This window comes from Rhinoderma darwinii, chromosome 1, assembly GCF_050947455.1.
Source record: "Rhinoderma darwinii isolate aRhiDar2 chromosome 1, aRhiDar2.hap1, whole genome shotgun sequence".
Classification (NCBI taxonomy): domain Eukaryota; kingdom Metazoa; phylum Chordata; class Amphibia; order Anura; family Rhinodermatidae; genus Rhinoderma; species Rhinoderma darwinii.
In genome coordinates this window covers 352,418,108-352,442,005 of record NC_134687.1, presented here as the reverse complement: position 1 = coordinate 352,442,005, position 23,898 = coordinate 352,418,108, and the positions used below count along the sequence as shown (strand labels likewise).

The window sequence follows — 23,898 nt, the reverse complement described above, 5'->3', positions numbered from 1 at the left end:
AATCTTACTGTCCGGCCGCGACTTCCGGTCCACAGGAAAATGGCGCCGGACGGTGCGTATTTCAAATTGGACTGTGTGGTAGCGGCGCATGCGCCGTTCCCACACAGACGGCATACACAGAAGTGGATGGGACGGGCCCCGTTCGCAGTCCCTATGGGACTGTGGCTGCCGTATTCCATGTCTGTATGTGTCGTTAATCGACACATACAGAAATGGAAAAAAAAATGGCAGCCCCCATAGGGAAGAAAAAGTGAAAAAATAGAAAAAAGTAACACACAAACACACAAATAAATAAAAACGTTTTTAATAAAACACTAACATAAAACTGACATGAAAATAAATTTTTTGGTGACACTGTTCCTTTAAATACTTGTCTGTAATCGCTATTCGATTGCTTACAGTAAACGTATCGAAGATCACTAATACAAATATTCTTGTGTAAATGGACCTTAAGAGATTCCTTGTAAGGTATATCCTTACAGTTGTTTCTTAAGTCACAATATTAATTAATTTCAGGGTGACCAAAGTAACTTGAAAATTTTATAACATGGGAAACTAGTAACTGGTTCTGAAATGCCAAAATGTCATCCAAAATGAGACGGGTAAATAAAAATAAGTAAATGACTAATACAGATAAAGCAAGTACTTGCATATAAAAGAGCTGCTGGAAGCTGGTGAATAATTTCCTGGACAGCAGCTTCTTCAGGGAGTATCTCAATAAAAATAAACATATAACTCCATATCAGAATGGGTTTATGAGAAATCGGTCCTGTCAAACTAATCTGATCAGCTTCTATGAGGTGGTAAGTTTTAAACTGGACCGGGGTGAATCATTAGATTGCATATATCTTGATTTTTCCGAAGCATTTGATATTGTGCAGCATGCATGAAATGACAAGGCTATAACTGGGTGGAAATGTGTGTAAGTGGGTAAGCAATTGACTCAGTAAGGCTGGGTTCACATGACCTATTTTCAGATGTAAACGAGGCGTATTATGCCTCGTTTTACGTCTGAAAATAGGGCTACAATACGTCGGCAAACATCTGTCCATTCATTTGAATGGGTTTGCCGACGTACTGTGCAGACGACCTGTCATTTACGCGTCGTCATTTGACAGCTTTCAAACGACGAAGCGTAAAAATACAGCCTCGGCAAAAGAAGTGCAGGACACTTCTTTCAGACGTAATTTGAGCCGTTCTTCATTGAACTCAATGAAGCACAGCTCAAAATTTACGGCTGTCAGAGAAGCCTCGCAAAATGCGAGGAGGGATTACGGCTGAAACGAGGCACCTGTTTTCTCGTGAAAACAGTCTGTCATTTCAGCCGTAAAAGCCTCTCACCGTGTGCACATACCCTAATAGAAAACATAGGGTTATTATTAATCGTATATACTCGGATTTGATCACCGTTACTACTATTGTGGTACCACAGGGCTCAGTATTAGGCCCTATGCTGTTTAATATATTTATAAATGACCATGTAGAGGGACGCGTTGTCGTTCCAATAAAGAGTACCTTTGCAAAATACCTCAGAGAACCCTTTCTTTCTCTTCAAAGCCTGGCGACGATACCGCACATTATACTGCTTCTTTTACCCATCTCTTCATTACATGTAGAGGGATTGCACAGTAAAATATACATGTTTGCAGATGATACTAAACTGTGTCAAGTAATTAACACAAAGGCAGACAGTATTCTGTAACAAATAGATCTGGATAAGTTGGAGGTGTCGGCAGAGAAGTAGCAAATGAGATTTAACACTGATAAATATAAGGTTATGCACTTGGGACTTGGGAAGGAAATATACATGTCACCATTACATATTAAATGGAAAAACACTGTGTAAAACTGACATGGAAAAGGACTTAGGAATCTTAGTTGACAGTAAACTTAACTGTAGCAAGCAGTGTCAGGCAGCTGCTGCCAAAGCAAATAAAATCATGTGTGCATCAAAACGGGCATAGATGCACATGACAAGAACAATATTCTACCCAGGCCCGGCCTTTGGGTCGCACAGGGCACATCAGATATTTAATAAGAGGATGCACTGTCGACAGCATGGTGCACAGCAGTAGTGCCAGAGTGCAGACTGTCAGGGAGAATAATAGACAAGCGCCAGTTACTCTCACTGACAGCCTGTTCTGTGCGTGCTATTCATTTTATTACTTTGTTGAGGCTTACTATGTAAAGGGGAAATAAGGGGCACTATTAATGTGTAGAGGGCACTAAGAAGGCACTTTTACCCTGCAGGGGCACTATTACCATGAGAAGGCCACAAAGGAGGCACTTTTACTAAGTAAGGGGCCACTATAGGGCACTTTTACTAAGTAAGGGGGAAATATGACTGTGTAGGAGATGTAAGGTGACATTAATAAATGTAGGAGTAGTAAGAGGTCTCTATTACTGTGTAGGGGCAGTAAAGGATCATTATTACTGTGAAGGGGCACTAGGGGGGCACTATTTCTGTGTGGGGGCACAAATAGGGATACTATTACTGTGAAAGAGCACAAAGGCGGACATATTAGTTTGTGGAGAATTATTACCATCCGGGGCACTATTTATTATTTTTGGATTGGCCATTATTTCTGAAGTGCAGTATTTGGGGAAACTTTATGAAACAGCAGGTACAGTAATGTGAGCACATGGGACAGGGGCAGGCAAGAGTAATGGGGAAGCAAAAAGTTTGTAATGTTAAAGGGTAGGCAGGATGGGAAATTTGTGTAGAAGGTAAATAATAGTTGAGGAAGGTGCTGGAGAAGCGTCTGGGCAGCAAAGTCTTAAGCGACGAGTTATGTCCGTAAGAAGTCATCATGGCATTCTGGGTCGGCTGGAGAAGAAAAGAGAAAGTGAACGACTCCAATTTGAGAAGACATCACATTCGAGTACCTGGATATAACAGTACTGTATTCACTTATATGGTGTAGCGTCCATGGCCACGGGCCGTCGGGTTTACTCACCTCCCGACGCCCGCAGCCATGGATCCGTGAGCGCTGGTCCCCATCTCCTTCCTAGGAGATGCCAGCGCTCACATCCGCTCTGGTCTGCTGTGTCCCGTAGCGTAAAACAATCATCATCATCAACCACATGATTTCCTGGTCTATAAGAAGGCCCCAGCCCTTCTGAACCTTGCCTGAGCGTTGTTAGTTATCCCAAGTCTGTCTTGTAAATGGTCCCTTAGTGTTTCCCGTTCCAGTTGTTACCTGTGCCCTGTTACCTGTTCCTGTATCCCATGCTGTTCTTATTCCTGTGCCCACTAATGTCGGAGTCGTGTCTACTGCATTTGCTGTCGTTGCCACGTCCAGTGTCTTCTGCCACGTCCAGTGTATTCTGCCACGTCCAGTGTCTTCTGCCACATCGGATACTGCCCGCCCCGTCTGGCGCTACCTGCTGAACCAACCTCCATCTGTGCTGTGGCCACAGCCACTGTCTGGACTAGTTCAGGTACCCGAGTGTTACTAAGTGGGTCCACATACCCTGTGTCCGTGACATATGGCCTGCAGAGTGCCTTTGTAGAACTGGTATCTACTACTATATGGCCGTTGAATGGTTGTAATATTGGTCTCTCTATAGTGGTTTTTATTCAGTAACATTATTGTAATGGTTCAGTAACAGTATTGTAAAGGATCTGCCAGGCACTACGTCTGGGTATACTCCCAGGATTAATCAGTCGACACCTGAGGCCAGACCTCTGAGACTGACACCTGCTCCCACCAATCAGGATGGCAGGCTCAGGAGTGGGAGAGCCTATCGCGGCCTGGTCAGTCAGAGTTAGCTCCGCCCCTGTCCATTTATACCTGCCGTTTTCTCTTCCTCCTTGCTTGTTATTCTTCTTGGATTCCTGGCCCCACTGCTGCCTTGCTCCAGCCTGCTTCTGCCGTGCTTCTGCCTTGCTTCAGTTCCGTTTATCCTGCGTTGCTCTGCCCCTGGCTTGCTTCTGCTCCGTGCTCCCGTTTGTATACTCCACTACTTCCTGATCCTGACTGGCTCATTCACCGCTCCGTTTCCTCGCGGCGTTCCGTGGGCTACTGTATTCCCTTGCGTGTTCCCTGTTTGTACTCCCTTGCACTTAGACAGCGTAGGGACCGCCGCCAAGTTGTACCCCGTCGCCTAGGGCGGGTCGTTGCAAGTAGGCAGGGACAGGGCGGTGGGTAGATTAGGGCTCACTTGTTCCCTTCACCTCCTTCCTGCCATTACATAATAACAAGCCCTTACCTAGTCTACCATTTCTTCTACGCTGACGCTATCATGGACGCCCTTGAGACCCTGACCCAGCAGATGCAGGGCCTCTCCCTACAGGTCCAGGCCCGGGCTCAGAGGGTCAATCAGTCTGACGCTGCCTTTGTAGTACCCCTCACCTCACCTTTAGAACCCAACCTCAAGTTACCTGACCGGTTCTCAGGGGACCGTAAGACTTTTCTCTCCTTCCGGGAGAGTTGCAGACTTTATTTCCGCCTAAGACCTCACTCCTCAGGTTCCGAGAACCAGCGGGTGGGTATCATTATATCCCGACTCCAGGAAGGGCCCCAAGAGTGGGCCTTCTCCTTGGCTCCAGACGCCCCTGAACTTTCCTCCGTTGATCGGTTTTTTTCTGCCCTCGGTCTCATTTACGACGAGACTGACAGGACTGCCTTAGCCGAGAGTCAGCTGGTGACCTTACGTCAGGGTAGGAGACCTGTTGAGGAATACTGTTCTGATATTAGAAAGTGGTGCGTAGCTTCTCGGTGGAACGACCCGGCCCTAAAGTGCCAGTTTAGGTTAGGATTATCTGACGACCTGAAGGATCTGCTGGTTAGCTACCCCTCTTCTGACTCCCTAGACCAGGTTATGGCCCTAGCAGTACGACTTGACCGACGTCTCAGGGAACGTCAGCTTGAACGTTTCAATGTTTTCCCCTCTGACTGCCCTGCGATTCCCCCCGAGGTCCCGTCTCCTCGCTCTTCCACGGAGGACTCGGAGGTACCTATGCAACTCGGGGCCTCCATGTCCCCTCGACAACGTAGAGAGTTTCGCAGGAAGAATGGTCTCTGCTTCTATTGTGGGGACGACAAGCATCTACTGAACACCTGTCCCAGGCGCAAGAATAAGCAGCCGGAAAACTTCCGCGCCTAAGTGATCATCGGGGAGGTCACTTGGGCGCACAGGTATTTCCCGTTAATACTAAACGCAATAAGATTTTGCTTCCCTTTCAGGTCTCGTTTGCTGGCCGGTCTGCCACTGGCAGTGCCTTCGTGGATTCGGGCTCATCTGCTAATATCATGTCTGTGGAATTTGCTATGTCTCTAAAAATGCCTTTTATTGATTTACCTTATCCTATCCCGGTAGTGGGTATCGACTCCACTCCTCTTGCTAATGGTTACTTTACTCAGCATACTCCTGTTTTTGAACTCCGTGTTGGCTCCATGCATTTGGAGCAGTGCTCTGTACTGGTGATGCAGGGATTATCGTCCGATCTGGTATTAGGTCTTCCCTGGTTGCAGCTGCATAATCCCACGTTTGATTGGAATACTGGGGATCTCACCAAATGGGGTAGTGATTGCCTGATGTCATGTCTTTCGGTTAACTCTATTTCTCCCCGGGAGGAGGTAAACACGCTTCCTGAGTTTGTTCAGGACTTCGCTGATGTGTTTTCTAAGGAGGCCTCCGAGGTGTTGCCCCCTCATAGAGATTACGATTGCGCCATCGATTTGGTGCCTGGTGCCAAGCTTCCTAAGGGGAGGATATTTAATCTTTCATGTCCTGAACGTAAAGCTATGAGGGAGTATATCCAAGAATGCCTGGCCAAGGGTTTCATTCGCCCCTCGACTTCTCCTGTAGGTGCTGGCTTCTTCTTCGTGGGGAAGAAGGATGGTGGTCTTAGGCCGTGCATTGATTATCGGAACTTGAATAAGGTCACAGTAAGGAACCAGTATCCCCTTCCTTTGATTCCGGATCTTTTTAATCAGGTTCAGGGGGCCCAATGGTTCTCTAAGTTCGATCTACGGGGGGCATATAACCTTATCCGCATCAAAGAGGGGGATGAGTGGAAAACTGTGTTCAACACGCCCGAAGGTCATTTCGAATACCTAGTCATGCCCTTTGGGTTGTGTAATGCCCCTGCCGTCTTCCAGAATTTTATTAATGAAATTCTGAGAGATTACCTGGGTAATTTTCTTGTAGTGTACCTTGATGACATACTGGTGTTTTCCAAGGACTGGTCCTCGCACGTGGAGCATGTCAGGAAGGTCCTCCAGGTCCTTCGGGAAAATAATCTGTTTGCGAAGACCGAAAAATGTGTGTTTGGGGTACAGGAGATACCATTTTTAGGTCAAATCCTCACTCCTCATGAATTCCGCATGGACCCTGCCAAGGTTCAGGCTGTGGCGGAATGGGTCCAACCTGCCTCCCTGAAGATGCTACAGTGTTTTTTGGGGTTCGCTAACTATTACAGGAGATTTATTGCCAACTTCTCGGTCGTCGCTAAGCCTCTTATGGACCTCACTCGCAAGGGTGCTGATGTCCTCCATTGGCCCCCTGAGGCCGTCCAGGCTTTTGAGACCCTCAAGAAGTGCTTTATCTCGGCCCCCGTGCTGGTTCAGCCCAACCAAAGGGAGCCATTTATTGTGGAGGTTGACGCGTCCGAGGTGGGAGTGGGGGCCGTCTTGTCCCAGGGTACCAGCTCCCTCACCCATCTCCGCCCCTGTGCTTACTTCTCTAGGAAGTTTTCGCCCACGGAGTGTAACTATGATATTGGCAACCGCAAACTTTTAGCCATTAAATGGGCTTTTGAAGAGTGGCGTCACTTCTTGGAGGGGGCCAGACACCAGGTAACGGTCCTTACTGACCACAAGAATCTGGTTTTCCTAGAATCTGCCCGGAGGCTTAATCCTAGACAAGCTCGTTGGGCACTATTCTTTACCAGATTTAATTTCTTGGTTACCTATAGGGCTGGGTCCAAAAATATTAAGGCTGATGCACTGTCACGTAGTTTCATGGCTAATCCTCCTTCTGAGAAGGATCCTGCTTGTATTTTACCCCCTGGTATAATTGTTTCTGCCACTGATTCTGAATTAGCCTCTGACATCGCGGCTGATCAAGGTTCAGCTCCCGGGAACCTCCCTGGGGACAAACTGTTTGTCCCCCTGCAATACCGGCTAAGGGTACTCAGGGAAAACCATGACTCCGCTCTATCTGGTCATCCTGGCATCTTGGGTACCAAACTTCTCATTACCAGAAACTATTGGTGGCCTGGGTTGCCTAAAGACGTTAGGGCTTACGTCGCCGCTTATGAGGTCTGTGCTAGACCCCTAGGTCCCGACCTGCGGGCTTACTACGTTCCTTGCCCATTCCCCAGAGACCTTGGACCCATATCTCCATGGATTTTATCACCGATTTGCCTCCATCTCAGGGCAAGTCGGTGGTGTGGGTGGTAGTAGACCGCTTCAGCAAGATGTGCCACTTTGTGCCCCTTAAGAAACTACCTAACGCCAAGACGTTAGCTTCTTTGTTTGTGAAACACATTCTGCGTCTCCATGGGGCCCCAGTCAATATCGTTTCGGACAGAGGGGTACAATTTGTTTCCTTATTTTGGAGAGCTTTTTGTAAAAAGTTGGAGATTGATCTATCCTTCTCCTCCGCCTTCCATCCCGAAACTAATGGCCAAACGGAAAGGAGTAACCAATCCCTGGAACAATATTTAAGGTGTTTCATTTCTGACTGTCAATTTGATTGGGTCTCATTCCTTCCCCTCGCCGAATTTTCCCTGAATAACCGGGTCAGTAACTCGTCAGGGGTCTCCCCGTTTTTCTGTAATTTCGGGTTTAATCCTAGGTTCTCCTCCGTTTCCCCTGGTTGTTCCAATAATCCCGAGGTAGAGGACGTTCATCGGGAACTGTGCACAGTCTGGGCCCAGGTTCAGAAGAACCTAGAGGCGTCCCAGAGCGTACAAAAGATTCAGGCTGATTGTAGACGTTCCGCTAACCCCCGGTTTGTCGTCGGGGATCTGGTGTGGTTGTCGTCGAGGAACTTGCGCCTTAAGGTCCCGTCCAGGAAGTTTGCTCCCCGATTTATTGGACCTTATAAGGTCATTGAAGTCCTCAACCCTGTATCCTTCCATCTGGAGCTGCCCCCATCCTTTCGCATACACGACGTCTTCCATGCCTCCCTCCTGAAACGCTGCTCCCCGTCCTGGTCCCCCTCGAGGAAACCTCCTGTTCCCGTTCTCACCCCTGAGGGGGTGGAATTCGAGGTGGCCAAGATTGTGGACAGTAGGATGATCCAGGGCTCCCTCCAGTACCTGGTCCATTGGAGAGGATATGGGCCGGAGGAGAGGACTTGGGTACCTGCTCGAGATGTTCACGCTGGGGTATTGATCAGGAGGTTCCACCTTCTCTTCCCCACTAAACCGGGTCCTCTTAGTAAGGGTCCGGTGGCCCCTCATAAAAGGGGGAGTACTGTAAAGGATCTGCCAGGCACTACGTCTGGGTATACTCCCAGGATTAATCAGTCGACACCTGAGGCCAGACCTCTGAGACTGACACCTGCTCCCACCAATCAGGGTGGCAGGCTCAGGAGTGGGAGAGCCTATCGCGGCCTGGTCAGTCAGAGTTAGCTCCGCCCCCTGTCCATTTATACCTGCCGTTTTCTCTTCCTCCTTGCTTGTTATTCTTCTTGGATTCCTGGCCCCACTGCTGCCTTGCTCCAGCCTGCTTCTGCCGTGCTTCTGCCTTGCTTCAGTTCCGTTTATCCTGCGTTGCTCTGCCCCTGGCTTGCTTCTGCTCCGTGCTCCCGTTTGTATACTCCACTACTTCCTGATCCTGACTGGCTCATTCACCGCTCCGTTTCCTCGCGGCGTTCCGTGGGCTACTGTATTCCCTTGCGTGTTCCCTGTTTGTACTCCCTTGCACTTAGACAGCGTAGGGACCGCCGCCAAGTTGTACCCCGTCGCCTAGGGCGGGTCGTTGCAAGTAGGCAGGGACAGGGCGGTGGGTAGATTAGGGCTCACTTGTTCCCTTCACCTCCTTCCTGCCATTACAAGTATTATTCAGTCAGTATGTGGTGGTAATATTGGTCTTTGTATAGTGGATTTTATTCAGTAACAGTATTGTGGTATTATTCAGTAACTATACAGTGGTAATATATGGTGATGGTATGATATATTATTCATTAACAGTATGGTGGTGTTATTCAGTCACTATGTAGTGGTAATATGTGGGCATGGCGTGGAGATATTCTGTCACTGTGTGGTGAAAATATGGGGTTATGATGTGCAGGTAATATTCAGTAAGTGTATGGTAGTGTTATTCAGTCAATGTTCGGTGGTAATTTGTTGTAATTTTGTGGAGGTATTATTTGGCTCTTGTATAGTGGTGTGACATGTGGTCACGTAGTGTGCGTGGACCTACTGGGCCATACCACCTTGACGGTATGGCAGATGACAACAGGAGACAAGTAAAGTCAATAGTTCGAATAGGTGTACCTGTGGTTACTTCAGACAGTAGCAAGATAGGCTCGGATGGGACCTTGGCAGCAGGCAGACACCAGGCGCGGTGTAACAAGACAGATGTAGTACTCAGCACAACACGAATCCAACTCTCAACGGCACTAGGACCGGGATAGCGTGGAATACAGGATACAGGAAGCAGGAACGGGAACACTGGGAGCTGGAAAACACTTAAGGGACCATTTGCAGAGACGAACATAGGTAATGACAACAACGCTCAGGCAATGTAGTATGGGGCAGGGCTCTTCTTATAGCTAAGGGTGCTCATGGGCTAAATTGATTCTTTAATTCAGGTGCGCGCACTGGCCCTTTAAGAGCAGGCAGCTACGGGACACAGCAGAGTGAAGCGGAAGTGAGCGTTGGCATCTCCGATCCATGGCTGCGGCTGTCAGGAGGTGAGTAAACCTGACGGCCCACGGCCATGGGTATTAAACATGAGAACTATATGACTGTGTTATTAAGAGGTATACTATCATGTATTCCAGAAACAATGCAATATCACTTGTATTTGTATATTGAACAGTACAATACATATCTTAGCCCCTTAACTTAACCTCACATAAATGTATGCCATGGATTTCGGTACCTAGAGGCTCCATAATGTACATTTATGTCAGGATGATCGAATAGGCTCAGGAATTGTTATTGACAGCAGGGCTCCTGCTCTAATGGCAGGGATGAGAGAAACTACTGATCCCTTAGATACTGCAATCAATAGCGGCAATCTAAATAGCTTGACAGAGGGGGGAACTCCCTCTGTCTGCCCATCAGCGCCCCTCGACACCATCATGCGGGGGAGCACCAAAAGAAAAATTCCACATAGGGTGCCCTGTAACTTAAGGCTGGCCCTAATTCTACCATTTTATAAATTACTTGTCAGACATCTCATGGAATATTGTGTACAGTTTTGGGCACCAGTGCACAAGAAAGACAAAGTAGAGCTTAAGCATGTTTAAAGGTGGGCAACTAAAGTATTACATGGAATGGGTGGACTACAGCACCCGTAAAGATTATCAAAATGATGGTTAAATAATTTGAGGGGTGACCTAATCACTATGTATAAATATATCAAAGGTCAATACAGAGATCTCTCTCATGATCTATTTATACTCAGGACTGTAATTATAACAAGGTGGCATGCTTTATGTCTAAAGGAAATAAAATTCTGTACTGAGACTATGGAACTATCTGCCAAAGGAAGGTGTCATAGTGAATTCAATGAAATAGTTTAAAAGGGGCCTAGATGCTTTTCTTGAGTGTTATAATATTAAAAGTTATAGTTACTAGTTTACTGGAGATGAGTCGTTGATCCAGGTATTTATTTTGATTGACAGAGTCGGGAAGAAATGTTTTTTCCATAAGATAAGGAAAATTAACTTTGACTCATGGGCATTTTGCCTTCCTCTGGATCAACACTGCAAGATAATAGGCTGAACTGGATGCACGTATGTCTTTTTTAAACCGTACAAACAATCTTATTATGTCACATACATTGTACAGTAAAAATATAATGAAGCCAACTTCCCCTGGTGTTTAAAGGAGAAGCTCATCCGTGCATAGGTATAGAGCACATGTAGTACAGACAGAAAGCAAATAAGTAATTGTAGCACTGTACTGTTCTGCAGAACGCATGCACTTCAATAATACTGATTGGCTCTACTTGCCCCCGAAGTGAGGTACTGTGTCCAATCACAGGGATTTTAGCACTGATATGTGAATGCTGATTGTCTGTGCCCTACACCCAATAACATTTGCAACATTAGAACGTTTTTATTTGTTGGGCTAGCGACGTGATTTTTACGATGTTTTTTCCGTAGACAATGCAGGTTTCTTTTTTATAATTTTTATAATACAGCCTTTTTTGCTATTTTATAATCTTTTAGGCTTAAAGTCTGAAAATAATAGTAAAAAAAATTAGGTTTTCTACTTTTTAGCTATTTTTTTTCTGGTAATAATAGAGTTTTGCCCTAAAATAGACCTTTTATTTGTGCTCATCCTTGTCTACTGTAAATTTTAATATATTACATGTCTATTTTAGGGTAATTGGGTCAGGGCTAGCGTTGCGACAATGATTGGCGAGGGGAAGGTTTTTATTGGGGTGGGTATTTTATGTGTACTTATTATAAAAAATGTTTGCATTTTATTTTACTTTTATTTTCTTATTATTATGGTCTTTCCCTCCAAGGTCATAAAAGAACTTTGGGGGACTTTATTTTTTTTTTACTTTCTTCTTTTACACCATGATTTTCCAATGTAACTGGGGCTGCACCGCAGCCCCAGTTACAGGGGAAGTCAGCCCTCTTATAATTATGATTGTCACTAACAGGGCTGTGCTGGGTCTAGTAAGACCCAGCAGCAGCCTGCCACTAACGACATCCCAGCGATCATGTGACCACTCATTGAATGCTATATAGAAGAGATCAGAGAAGATAGAATCAGCGAAAGCTGCTTCTATCTTCTCCTCAGGGTCCCCGGCAGTCACTGACTGCTGGAGACCCGATATTCAGCTGCCCGCACTGTAAATAGTATATGGCGCGGGTTTGTAAGGACCCCGACTGCCGGCCACAAATACACAGCCAGCGGTCGTGAACCGGTTAATAACGTAAACCTTACCTAACACAATTTCAATTTTTACCTGCATCTGAACCCTCTCAATCAATTTGTACATGCCAATAAGAAAATTAGAACTACTTAACCAGCTTTAAATTGTAAACTGAATTCAGTGGCATGGAAAAAGCAATTTTATATGTTATGCTGTCATATTCCCGGAGCAATAATGTAAAAATTATTTATATATTTTTGCCAATATTTATAGCTACTCAAGGCTTGACCCTGCAAAGCTTAAAAAATCAACTGTTGTCAATACTTCTTCTAAATCTGTTAAATAGTTATTAAATGTGTCTTTCATTGTTATTTTGTGGCTTTCAGATGTCCATTCTAAAATGAAATATTTGGCTTTTATACAACAATCAATTGTATGGTTTTATTTGCCTGTTACAATGTTATATAAACCATATGACTTCATAAAGTCCTGTGGTTGTTACCGTTGTTTCTGTTTATATATTTATAATTTGTCGTAAAACAGTATTTTTGTTTAACATAAAACAAATGTGATTGCATATAATAATTATGTAGCAGGATTGAAGTTTTAATAGTACACAGACACAGGGTTTCTTGTGATACCCCCTGTTATGTTTTTCTCCGAGAAGTGGATCCTCTCAGCTGCAATCTGTTTGTCACTGGCTAAACTGAGGTGCGGAGTCTAAGAAATATTCTCGTTTTCCACCATTAACCCCCTCAAGGAGATATAGACTTGTCCAAACAAATTCCCAGGTTGCGGCCCCAGAATTGTCACTAATTGGCGGAGGATGCTATAGAACAAAGAACTTGTGGCAAAGTCAGGAATGTAGCCAGTGGCACTTAACAAATTAGCAGTCATGATGTATCAAGCTGAAGGATGAGACAGAACTGTAGTCAGGAGTAAGGCAGGGAGTCGATACCAAGAGCAGAACCCCTAGAACCAAGCGACGAGGTTGAGACTTCATCAGTGGCTGCTGGTCAACATGAAACGGTCGGCAGATGGGAGAAGAAAGCTTTGGCATTAATGGAGAAGGGGCAGCGGGCACGGCCGTCAGCTAGAGCCATGGCCATTCACAAGACCCCTCACTGGAGCTGGGTGAGGTGAGTTACACCGCTACAGAATTTCCAGAGCATCTTAAACTGAATTTCTGTTTATTAACGCCATTTTGTGCATAAGTCCAACATTCTGTGCCAAGTCTGTGTAATAAGTTAAATGCTAAAATTCGAGCTGCGTGCAGCCGCCACCAGGATGAAGCATACCCTTCTTGATATTGATCTACAGGGTGGGCCATTTATATAGATACACCTAAATAAAATGGGAATGGTTGGTGATATTAACTTCCTGTTTGTGGCACATTAGTATATGGGAGGGGGGAAACTTTTCAAGCTGGGTGTTGACCATGGCGGCCATTTTGAAGTCGGCCATTTTGTATCCAACTTTCGTTTTTTCAATGGGAAGAGGGTCATGTGACACATCAAACTTATCGAGAATTTCACAAGAGAAACAATGGTGTGCTTGGTTTTAACGTTACTTTATTCTTTCATGAGTTATTTACAAGTTTCTGACCACTTATAAAATTTGTTCAAAGTGCTGCCCATTGTGTTGGATTGTCAATGCAACCCTCTTCTCCCACTCTTCAAACACTTATAGCAACACCACAGAAGAAATGCCTCCCGATCTGACCCCCTTAGACTTTTATCTTTGGGGTCATCTGAAGGCAATTGTCTATGCTGTGAAGATACGAGATGTGCAGCAACTGAAACTACGGATACTGGAAGCCTGTGCTAGCATTTCTTCTGCGGTGTTGCTATCAGTGTGTGAAGAGTGGGAGAAGAGGGTTGCATTGACAATCCAACACAATGGGCAGCACTTTGAACAAATTTTATAAGTGGTCAGAAACTTGTAAATAACTCATGAAAGAATAAAGTAACGTTAAAAGCAAGCACACCATTGTTTTTCTTGTGAAATTCTCGATAAGTTTGATGTGTCACATGACCCTCTTCCCATTGAAAAAACTAAAGTTGGATACAAAATGACCAACTTCAAAATGGCCGCCATGGTCAACACCCAGCTTGAAAAGTTTCCCCCCTCCCATATACTAATGTGCCACAAACAGGAAGTTAATATCACCAACCATTCCCATTTCATTTAGGTGTATCCATATAAATGGCCCACCCTATACTATCAAGGGAAAAAAAACGACATGGTCCACACAACCATTTTTACAATCTACTGCTGCTGCTATCCAAACATATAAGAAATGAACAGAAGGTTCTTAGTACACATCTTGTTCAAATTGTATAGGTCCACGCCACTTCATGGCGTCCTCTTTTATGTGGGTCTCTAATCGATTAGATGTACCGTAGTAGCGGATGGCAACCAATGCCGCCACAATACAACACCCTCATGCCTCCTTGGCTCTGGGTTTTTGATATTGAGTTTACTGTATAAGTTATCTGCCATTAGATCCTAAGCAGTGGCAGGGGATAAGCAGATATAATTTTTTTAATTTAACTCTATGGCTATGCATGTTATATGGAGCCCTGTAAAACTGAGCTCCAACCCTTATAATAAAATGAACACATAATTTTGGCCCTCATAAATAAAAATATTTTGTTTAAGGGTGGACATTTAGAATATCATTACATAATATTTGATGTTGCTTTATCCCCTATTGTTTTAATGTATAACAAAGGAGCACTTTACTGTAATTTCCTATTGTTGCTGATGAATTGAAAATTACCTTTACAAAATATACAGTCAATAAATAGCATTACAAAAGTTTAGTAGAAGAAATAAAACCCAAATTAGAATAGTTTATAAATATTTAGCTATTCAATCCATCCAAACAAGTCTAAGGCTAAATGCACACGTTGCGTAATTTGATGCGGAAAATCCGCATAGAAACAGCAGGTATATGCATGTAATTAAACAGCTAAAACCGCAATGGTGCGTCTTTTGATGCATTTTTAGGTGCGTTTTACATGCGACAAATCCGCACATCATACGCAACATCCTGCGGCAAATGCACAGCATAATGCAGTACCAGCAAAGTAAATGATATTTCAAGAAATCTCATCTACACGGTGCAGATTTTTTCTGCACGTAAATTGAGCTGCGTTGCGTATTTGAAAAATACACAGCATGTCAATTTATCCTGCGTTTCCGCCTGCAAATTGTATCTAACTCGCTTTACAGAAAAATGCACTAAAATCTGCAGCATAAAACTGCACCTATTTCCGCATCAAAATGTAAAAAACGCACCTAAAAACGCATCAAAAGAAGCAACAATTGGGTGCGGTTTTACCTCCGGAATTACGTGCGTATGCCTGCGGTATATGAGGTCACTTTTGCCTACTGCTATATCCTTATTTAATAACGTGAAGGCCTAAATTGTTTTTATTTATTGATTGCTATTTTTATATTTTTCAGTATAAGGCCATGTTCAGATGTGGCAGAATTTTTCCGCTGCAAATGTTGGTGCAGATTCGGGGCAATTACGCAACGAATCTGCACCAACATTTGCATATTTGACAGGTAATTCAGACGTTGCAGATAGCACAGCGGACTTGCCCAAGATTTCAGTTTTTGCATTGCAAAGGCTGAAATCCGCAGTGTTAGGCTGGGTTCACACGTGGCGGAATTTCACTTGAATTCCGCTGCGGACACTCCGCAGCGTTAATCCGCAGCGGAGCCGTTTCTCCATTGACTTCCACTTCTATTTAGAAGTGTTCATTTAGACGATGCGTAAAATTCCGCTGCGGAGCATAGGCTGCGGTGCGGAATTTGGTGTCCGCAGCATGCAAGGGATGTTGCGGAGTTGTGGCAAACTGGTTGCGGACTCATGGCGGAATTTCTCCATTGACTTCAATGGAGATTCTAAGTTCCGCAATGAAGTCCGCAGCTGTCATGCACATGTTATGTGTGCTGCGGATGCGTCTTGCTTTTTTGACATGACATTTCTTCATTCCGGCTGGACCTATGTATTTCTAGGTCTACAGCCAGACTGAGGAAGTCAATGGGGCTCCCGTAATTACGGGAGCGTTGCTAGGAGACGTCAGTAAATAGTCACTGTCCAGGGTGCTGAAAGAGTTAAGTGATCGGCAGTAACTGTTTCTGCACCCTGGACAGTGACTACCGATCCCAATATACAGCAACCTGTAAAAAAAATAGAAGTTCATACTTACCGAGAACTCCCTGCTTCTGTCTCCAGTCCGGCTTCCCAGGATGACGTTTCAGTCTAAGTGACGGCTGCAGCCAATCACAGGCTGCAGCGGTCACATGGACTGCCGCGTCATCCAGGGAGGTCGGGCTGGATGCCGAAAGAGGGACGCGTCACCAAGACAACGGCCGGTAAGTATGAAATTCGTTTACTTTCACTAGGGAAAGTGCTGTCCCTTCTCTCTATCCTGCACTGATAGAGAGAAGGGAAGCACTTTTCCCGCAGTCCGCAGCAGCTAGTCCGCATCAATTTACTGCACATTTTGGGCAGATCCGCCGCAGAATCTGCAACGCAGATTCTGTGCGGCATTGATGCGGACAGTTGCGGAGGAAATCCGCCACGTGTGGCCATGCCCTTATTCCGCTTCTTCTCCGCAACAGACAGTGCATGCTGCGGAGGGAAAATTCTGCACCGCAGCCTGTTTTCCGCACAGTTATTTTCCGCAACGTCTGAACTAAGTTTCCTAAAAAGGTATAGAAACAAAATGTAAAAAAACGGCTGCTGCAGAATTCCACTTGATACCCTTATTAATTTCCATCTTTGGATCAATAAAGTCTTTCTTTTTTTTATGCAGATTTTTTGCATCAAATTACGCAACGTGTGCATTCAGGCTAAGTTTACTTTTCCCCTGCACCTAGTTATATAGTTACCAGAGTGTTTTAGTATACAATAACATCATATGTGATTTAAGAGAGAACATGTCAGCTCTCCTGACGTGTCTGTTTTACTAAACTTGCTTCCCCCATGATAAAATAATTCTGGAGCCGTTGTGCCGTTCTTTTCCTCCTGGAAATGAATAAGCAGAGGACTGGGCATTATCAATTCCCTTGTCATTGTGGTGTCTCCCTACAGTCTGATATTGTCAGCCTGATTAGACAGTGTCAGAGTGTACAGGGACAGGTGCCAGTGAGTGTACAGGGACAGGCGCCAGTAACAAGAGGAATCATAACACCCAAATGTCAATTTATTCATACATTTCCATGAAAGAACTGAGAAACAGTACAATGCTGTTCCAGCGTTGCTATTTTATGTGAAATGCAAGTATTTATTAAAACAGCTACTTCAGGAGAGCTGACAGGTCCTTTAGAAAAGGAAAGGTCCATCTCCCATATTTAGTGCATGTAACTAAACTTATTATAAAATTCTATTGATTAAACTTAAAGGTAATCTTACAGAGGACAACTTATATTTAAAAAATCTAAGATTATATACACGTAGAGAAAAATGATCCAACGTACTGTATTTATTAACTGTGTAGTTTTAAGCAAGGTGCAGCACTATAAATCTCTACAATAAAAACCAAAGGGCAATGTGGAAAGATGGAGAATCACATATCATAAAATAGTTACAAAGAGGGTAAATATCAGAGTCTTTCAACTGGATTTATTACTTAATACTGAAGCAAGTAGCCTGGCACTACATTGCCATGGCACATAGTATATCATTTTCCAGACTCTGATGTAGGATATATTGAAGTATGGTAATTTATTGAGTACTGAGACCAAGCAGATCCCTATAAATTTTGTCAACAATTTGAAAATATTTTTGTTTGTTGAAACACAAGGTGATACAAAATGGCAAGCTACTGTTTTAGACAAAAACTTATAGTAAATAAATGTGATCAACAATAAAAACAAACAAATCTAAAAAAAAGTGAAAATCAGTTGTAAATATTGGCATGCACATACAAAAGAAAGACACTAATAAAGACCCTAGTAAATAACTATTTAAACAATAATTTTAAAAATTCAGTACTCTCAACTACCTCTTGAATTGCAAGCATCACACTACTGTTGCAGCTACACACTTCAATGCTTTTCCATACTTACAACATTAAAATCTTAAACGGTGGAACATAAGTGAGCCCTAGCCTGTTATATCCAAAAATGCCAGCAAAACAGCCAGAATTAAGTATGCTATTGTGGTGTCTCTTTGTATGATGTAGAATACAGAGCATTGTAAGATGTTATGCATGGAGGGATTAAAAATACATATTTTGCTAACATCAGATAAAGAAGAGAAAACATATAATATACAAGACTTGTGTTCGTAAGTACTGTCCACATGACTTCTGTCTTTTCCGCAGTGAAGATTCTTTTCATAATCAATGAATGTTTAGACTAACAAGCAGGATCAGTAAGACCTCTTTTGTAAGCAGGAATAAGGCAATGTTCACATCATGTTTTTTTGTTTACTTTTAGCGCCTACGCCGGGAAAGCTCCTGACTTACATGCTAAACATATCCATAGGAATCTTTTGTCAGACAAAGGCAAAAACAGTACAAAATAGTAAAGAACATCTTGCACGATATTCTGGGGATGCAAAATTCACAACATTCAGGAATCCATTGGCATAAAATCCACAAAAAATAGCAATAGCATCTCTATTGGTGTCAATTCCATTCCAACTTTATTCTTCCATCATAAAATCCACAAACTTTCGACCTACACAGGGGTCTTTGTTAAGCATATCAATGTGATTACATACAGGGTATACTGTATATAGAGCAATAATTAGTGCGCCAATCACTATAATTTGTACCCTGCCTCAGGTGTATAAAAATGTACATATACATCATTCATTATTAAAAACAATATGAATATACTTAGTGCACAACTCATAATGTCCTATTGTATTTTAAGACACAAACTTAGTGTTTAAATGGCAAGATATTCATTCAAGAGGCCGCAGATATCATAACTGGCATGCGTCAGTGTCTCCCAGCGCTTACTGCGCCTGCTGCCAATTCAAAACATTTTAAAGGAACCCACCTCCTGCCAGCCACTGTCATCTGACAATAGTCTTGGCAATCAGTATGATGCTAATGGCAGAACTGCGCACGAGGGAATAAACTATTTAAATATAAATAAATTAATGCCGATCCACCTAAAGGCCCTGTAAGATCTGGTAATCCATTTAGCGTCTCCATCCATAATTAAAATTAGACATATATAGAGGTATATTACAAATAGTACGACGATCATATTCTGAGTTATCCAGATCTGAATACCAACATTATAAAAGTTAACTGCTATGAGAATATATAACAAATCATTTTGAGGGTGATCATCAGGGGACCAATCTACTACATGTGCACAAATCCATATAAGTTAAATGCAGACAAAAAAAAAACAGATGTCAACATAGCCTAAGAAACAAACTCGTGCATTCAAACATCAAAGATAGCTAGATAGATGTCACGATCTGTGGGTATGTGGACCCATGGCCGCCATCAGGTCAGTACTAGTAGTACCCACGTCAGGGGCCCGGCCACATGGCTGAAGAAAAGGGGCCAGGACTGTTGGCCCCCTCGCAATGCTCGCAGGCCCCCCCTCTTGAGCCCCCCTCACAACGCTTGCGGGCCCCCCTTGCAACACTTGTGGGTCCCCCATCGCAACGATCGCGGGCCCCCCTGCATACATGTTGCTTCAGGAAATGGACGGGGAAGATACAGCATGAGAAGCAGAAGCGCCGTGTGGAGAGATCCCGCCCCCAAGCCAGCTCCTCTACACAGCCGACCGGACCTGCAGGCTGGTGAGTTTTTCTCCCCTCTCCATCCTGCTTGCGATCCCTCCTGACCCCACTTGTAGAATATATAAAGTATGTTAAAATGTTTTTTTTTTAGTTTACCTAGCGTTTTTTTTCCATGATTTTCGTAATCGCGGCAAAAATGGCGCAGTTTTGCTGCGATTATATAAAAATTGCGGCAAACCGCGTGATTTGTGACGTGATTATGAAAATTGCATTAAAAAAAAGGATACAAAGCATCAAAAAATAGTGCTGTTAGGCTATATTCTCACAGTTCGGTCAAATCACGTTTTTGCCGCGATTTTGCAAAAATTCTGGCAAAAAAATTGTATTTTTGTGCGGGAGCATTACACAGGCCGAAGGGTATTACTAGATATTCATAGTGTCCATCACGGGTGTTAAATGCAGTCTTCCATTCATCACCCTGGCGAATCTGGACTAGGTTGTAAGCCCCACGCAGGTCTAGTTTGGAAAAAATCTTGGCACCACGTATACGATCAAACAGTTCTGAGAGCCGCGGCAACGGATATTTATTTTTCACAGTGATCTGATTGAGACCTCGGTAGTCAATACAAGGACGAAGAGACCCATCATTGTTTTTGACGAAGAAGAACCCGGTTCCTGCCGGGGAGGAAGACTTCCGCATGAAGCCCCTTTCCAAGTTCTCTTTCACATAGGCGGACATGGACAGAGTCTCTGGCAAGGAGAGAGGATACACCCTACCACGGGGAAGGGATGCACCAGGAGTCAGCTCGATAGGGCAGTCATATGCCCGGTGTGGATGCAATGTCTCCGCCTCCCTCTTGCGGAAGACGTCCAAAAATGCAGCATAATGACCCGGCAATCCTGCCAATGACCGACGCAGCGAAGGCTGAGCCGAACAAATCTGCACCAGGCATCGGCTTTGACACTCAGGGCCCCACTGGAGAACCTCTCCAGAATTCCAGTCCAGGACTGGGGCATGCAGTCGGAGCCAAGGCAGGCCCAGCAACACAGGGTTAACGGCTTTGGATAGGACATAGAACGACAGGAGTTCGGAGTGAAGAGCTCCCACTTGGAGCCTCACCGCCTTGGTCATATCTATAACTTGGTCTGGTAGAGGTAGTCCATTCACTGATGCAACTGTCAATGGCCTCTCCAGAGGGGTAGTGAGTAATTGAAGAAGATCTACCAGGTCTCTACGGATTAAATTAGCAGCGAATCCAGAGTCCAGATACGCAGAGACCTGATGCGTTCTCCCCAGTAATGTCATCCTCCTACCGTATTTTTCGGACTATAAGATGCAGTTTTTAGCAAGACTAAATCTTGATAAAAAGTCCCTGCGTCTTATAGTCGGCAGTCAAGGGATCCGGCAGCTCCGGGCCCCTTGACCACTTCTTACTTAGCCCCTTCCCGTCCCATGATGTTACGGCACTTCATGGATCGGGGAGGGGATGATGTTTGGAGTGGAGCGGGCTCACCCGCTTAGCCCACTCCAGGTATCAGCTGTGTTTTACAGCTGACATGCTGCTCTAATGGCCAGCAACAGCGATTGCGCTGTTCCTGGTCATTTAACTAGTTAAATGCCACGGTCAATAGTGACCGCTGCGTTTATAGGGGTCTTCCCATAAAGGACATTTATGAAATATAGACAGGATATTCAGAAAAAGCGTGGTGAACAGCAGCACATGTCTCCCAAGTTTCAATCAATATGTTCTTTTATTGGTCAAACATCCAGTAAAAAAATGGCACCGTTTCGACCCGTGACAAGTGGAGGGTCTTTCTCAACCCAGGCTTGAGAAAGACCCTCCACTTGTCACGGGTCGAAACGTTGAGATTTTTTTACTGGATGTTTGACCAATTAAAGAACATATTGATTGAAACTTGGGAGACATGTGCTGCTGTTCACCACGCTTTTTCTGAAGATTACATTACGTCAGACTGGGTTTGTCTGATTTTACAGCGTGACACCGCTCCTGATAACAGGATTTATGCTGCTTCAAATATTGTATTATATAGACAGGATATGTCATAAATGTCAGATAGATGACCGCACCTATCTCTAGAACCGGGCCCCCTAAACCCCGTTCTATCTTACCCGGGTCCACTGTCTCCCAGCCACTTTCTGGTTAGGTGATCGGGAGTTATGGAAACAGCTGAGTGCTCGCTGAGCTATGCTGTTTCCGTAACTCCCATAGAAGTGAATGGGAGTTACGGAAACAGCGTAGCACCGGGAGCTATGCTGTTTCCGGAAATCAGTAGCTACGAGAATAGCGTTAATGGTCGAGTTACAGAAACAGTGTAACTCGCTGAGCTACGCTGTTTCCGTAACTCCCATAGAACTGAGTTACGCTGTTTCCATAACTCATCCATTTATTGAGGTGTATTGTACCAGCTACTTCAAGTCCCCTAGGGGAACTTATAAAATGTGTAAAAAAATATTACATGTTAAAAAAAAAATACCTTTTCCAATTTTTCCCCAAGCACAATGTAAAGAGAAAAAAAATGGTGCTAATAAAAACTAAAGCTCGTCCCGCAAAAAATAAGCCCTCAGACCGCTCAAACGATGAAAAAATATAAAAGTTATGGCTCTCAGAATGTGGTGAAACTACAAATTATTTTTTTTAACCAATCGTGTTTTCTTTGTCAAAGTAGTAAAATATGAATTTTTTTCTATTTTCTGTTGTCTAAAACCTGGATGCGTCTTATAGTCAGGTGCGTCTTATAGTCCGAAAAATAAGGCATATCCCTCATAATTAGCTGTGCTAGAGGGAGGGATAACCACATAACCATTTTTTCTTCAAACCCAAAAGATTTTGGATTTCGGCGAATCTGAAAATTTGGGGAAATTCTGATTTGTGTAGAATCAATTCGCTCATCTATATTAATAAATAGAGCTATCAATTTGTTCATTGGAAAAACATACGCCTGCTTTTTCTAAGACTAAACATGTAATACACATGAATATTTTAGGAACATGTGATCAAGGATTTTTCCGTTTATTAATTGGTACTAATATTTCTTGTCCCTTTTGCTTTAGACAGTAGTGTATTTTTAAAAAATATATGTTGTGATATTTAAAGGAGGAGACTTTTCCATTGACAATTCAGTATTCTCTTTATAAGACTGTGGGCTAATATTCATTAGTTCAAGGGCATTTGAGACAAAAAGTTTTAAATTTAAACTAATTGAATTTCTCATGATATTTATTTAAACTAGAAATTAGCTGTCTAGATTCTGAATGTGCCTTTGACACTTGACACTTTTGAATTTCACTGATGAAAACATGACTAAGAATGACAATTTAGGTTCCTATGTTCCTGTGTCTTACGCTTTACTTTTATAACTATAACAAGCACAATTTGCGCACAAATGTTCAATTCTGTACAGTAAGGTCAACAGTAAAATATCCCTGTCGCATAGCTAATAAACTAATTATGTAGTTATATAGTCTAACATTTTATGGAATGTTTGAAACAGCATTTTTTTTCATCTTGGTCAAATATTAGGCTTAAGACATAATAATATTGAACTTGTTAGAGCAATATCCTGATACAAAATGATATGCAGTATACAATCTCGCTTCTTGGAATTATCACTTCCTGGAAACTCATGAAGTAATATGAGATCAAATTATAAAAGTTATCTCAAATATTTTATATCTATATATACATATATATATGTATATATATATATATATATATATATATATATATATATATATATATATATATATATATATATATATATATATATATATATATATTGTAAAGGATCTGCCAGGCACAGCTTCTGTATCCACGCCCATAGGTAATCAGTCTGCACCTGCTTCTATGTCTGTGAGACTGACTCCATCTTCCACCACTCAGGATGGCAGGCTTAGGAGTGGGAGAGCCTATCACAGCCTGGCCAGGCGGAGCTAGCTCCCGCCCTCTGTCTATTTATACCTGCCTTTCCTGTTCCTCCTTGCTTGTGATTCTTGTTTTGTTTCCTGGCCCTGCTGCAGCTTCTTTAACCATTTGACCCTGCTTCATATCGACCCTGGCTTACTGACTACTCTCCTGCTCTGCGTTTGGTACCTCGTACACTCCTGGTTTGACTCGGCTTGTT

General features: G+C 43.5%; 1 protein-coding gene across 10 annotated transcripts in view; it reads left to right on the top strand.

The window, feature by feature from the left end:
* LINGO2 (leucine rich repeat and Ig domain containing 2) overlaps window positions 1–23,898 on the top strand; it is a 1,254,957-nt gene that overhangs the window by 147,462 nt on the left and 1,083,597 nt on the right. The window lies entirely within an intron of this gene.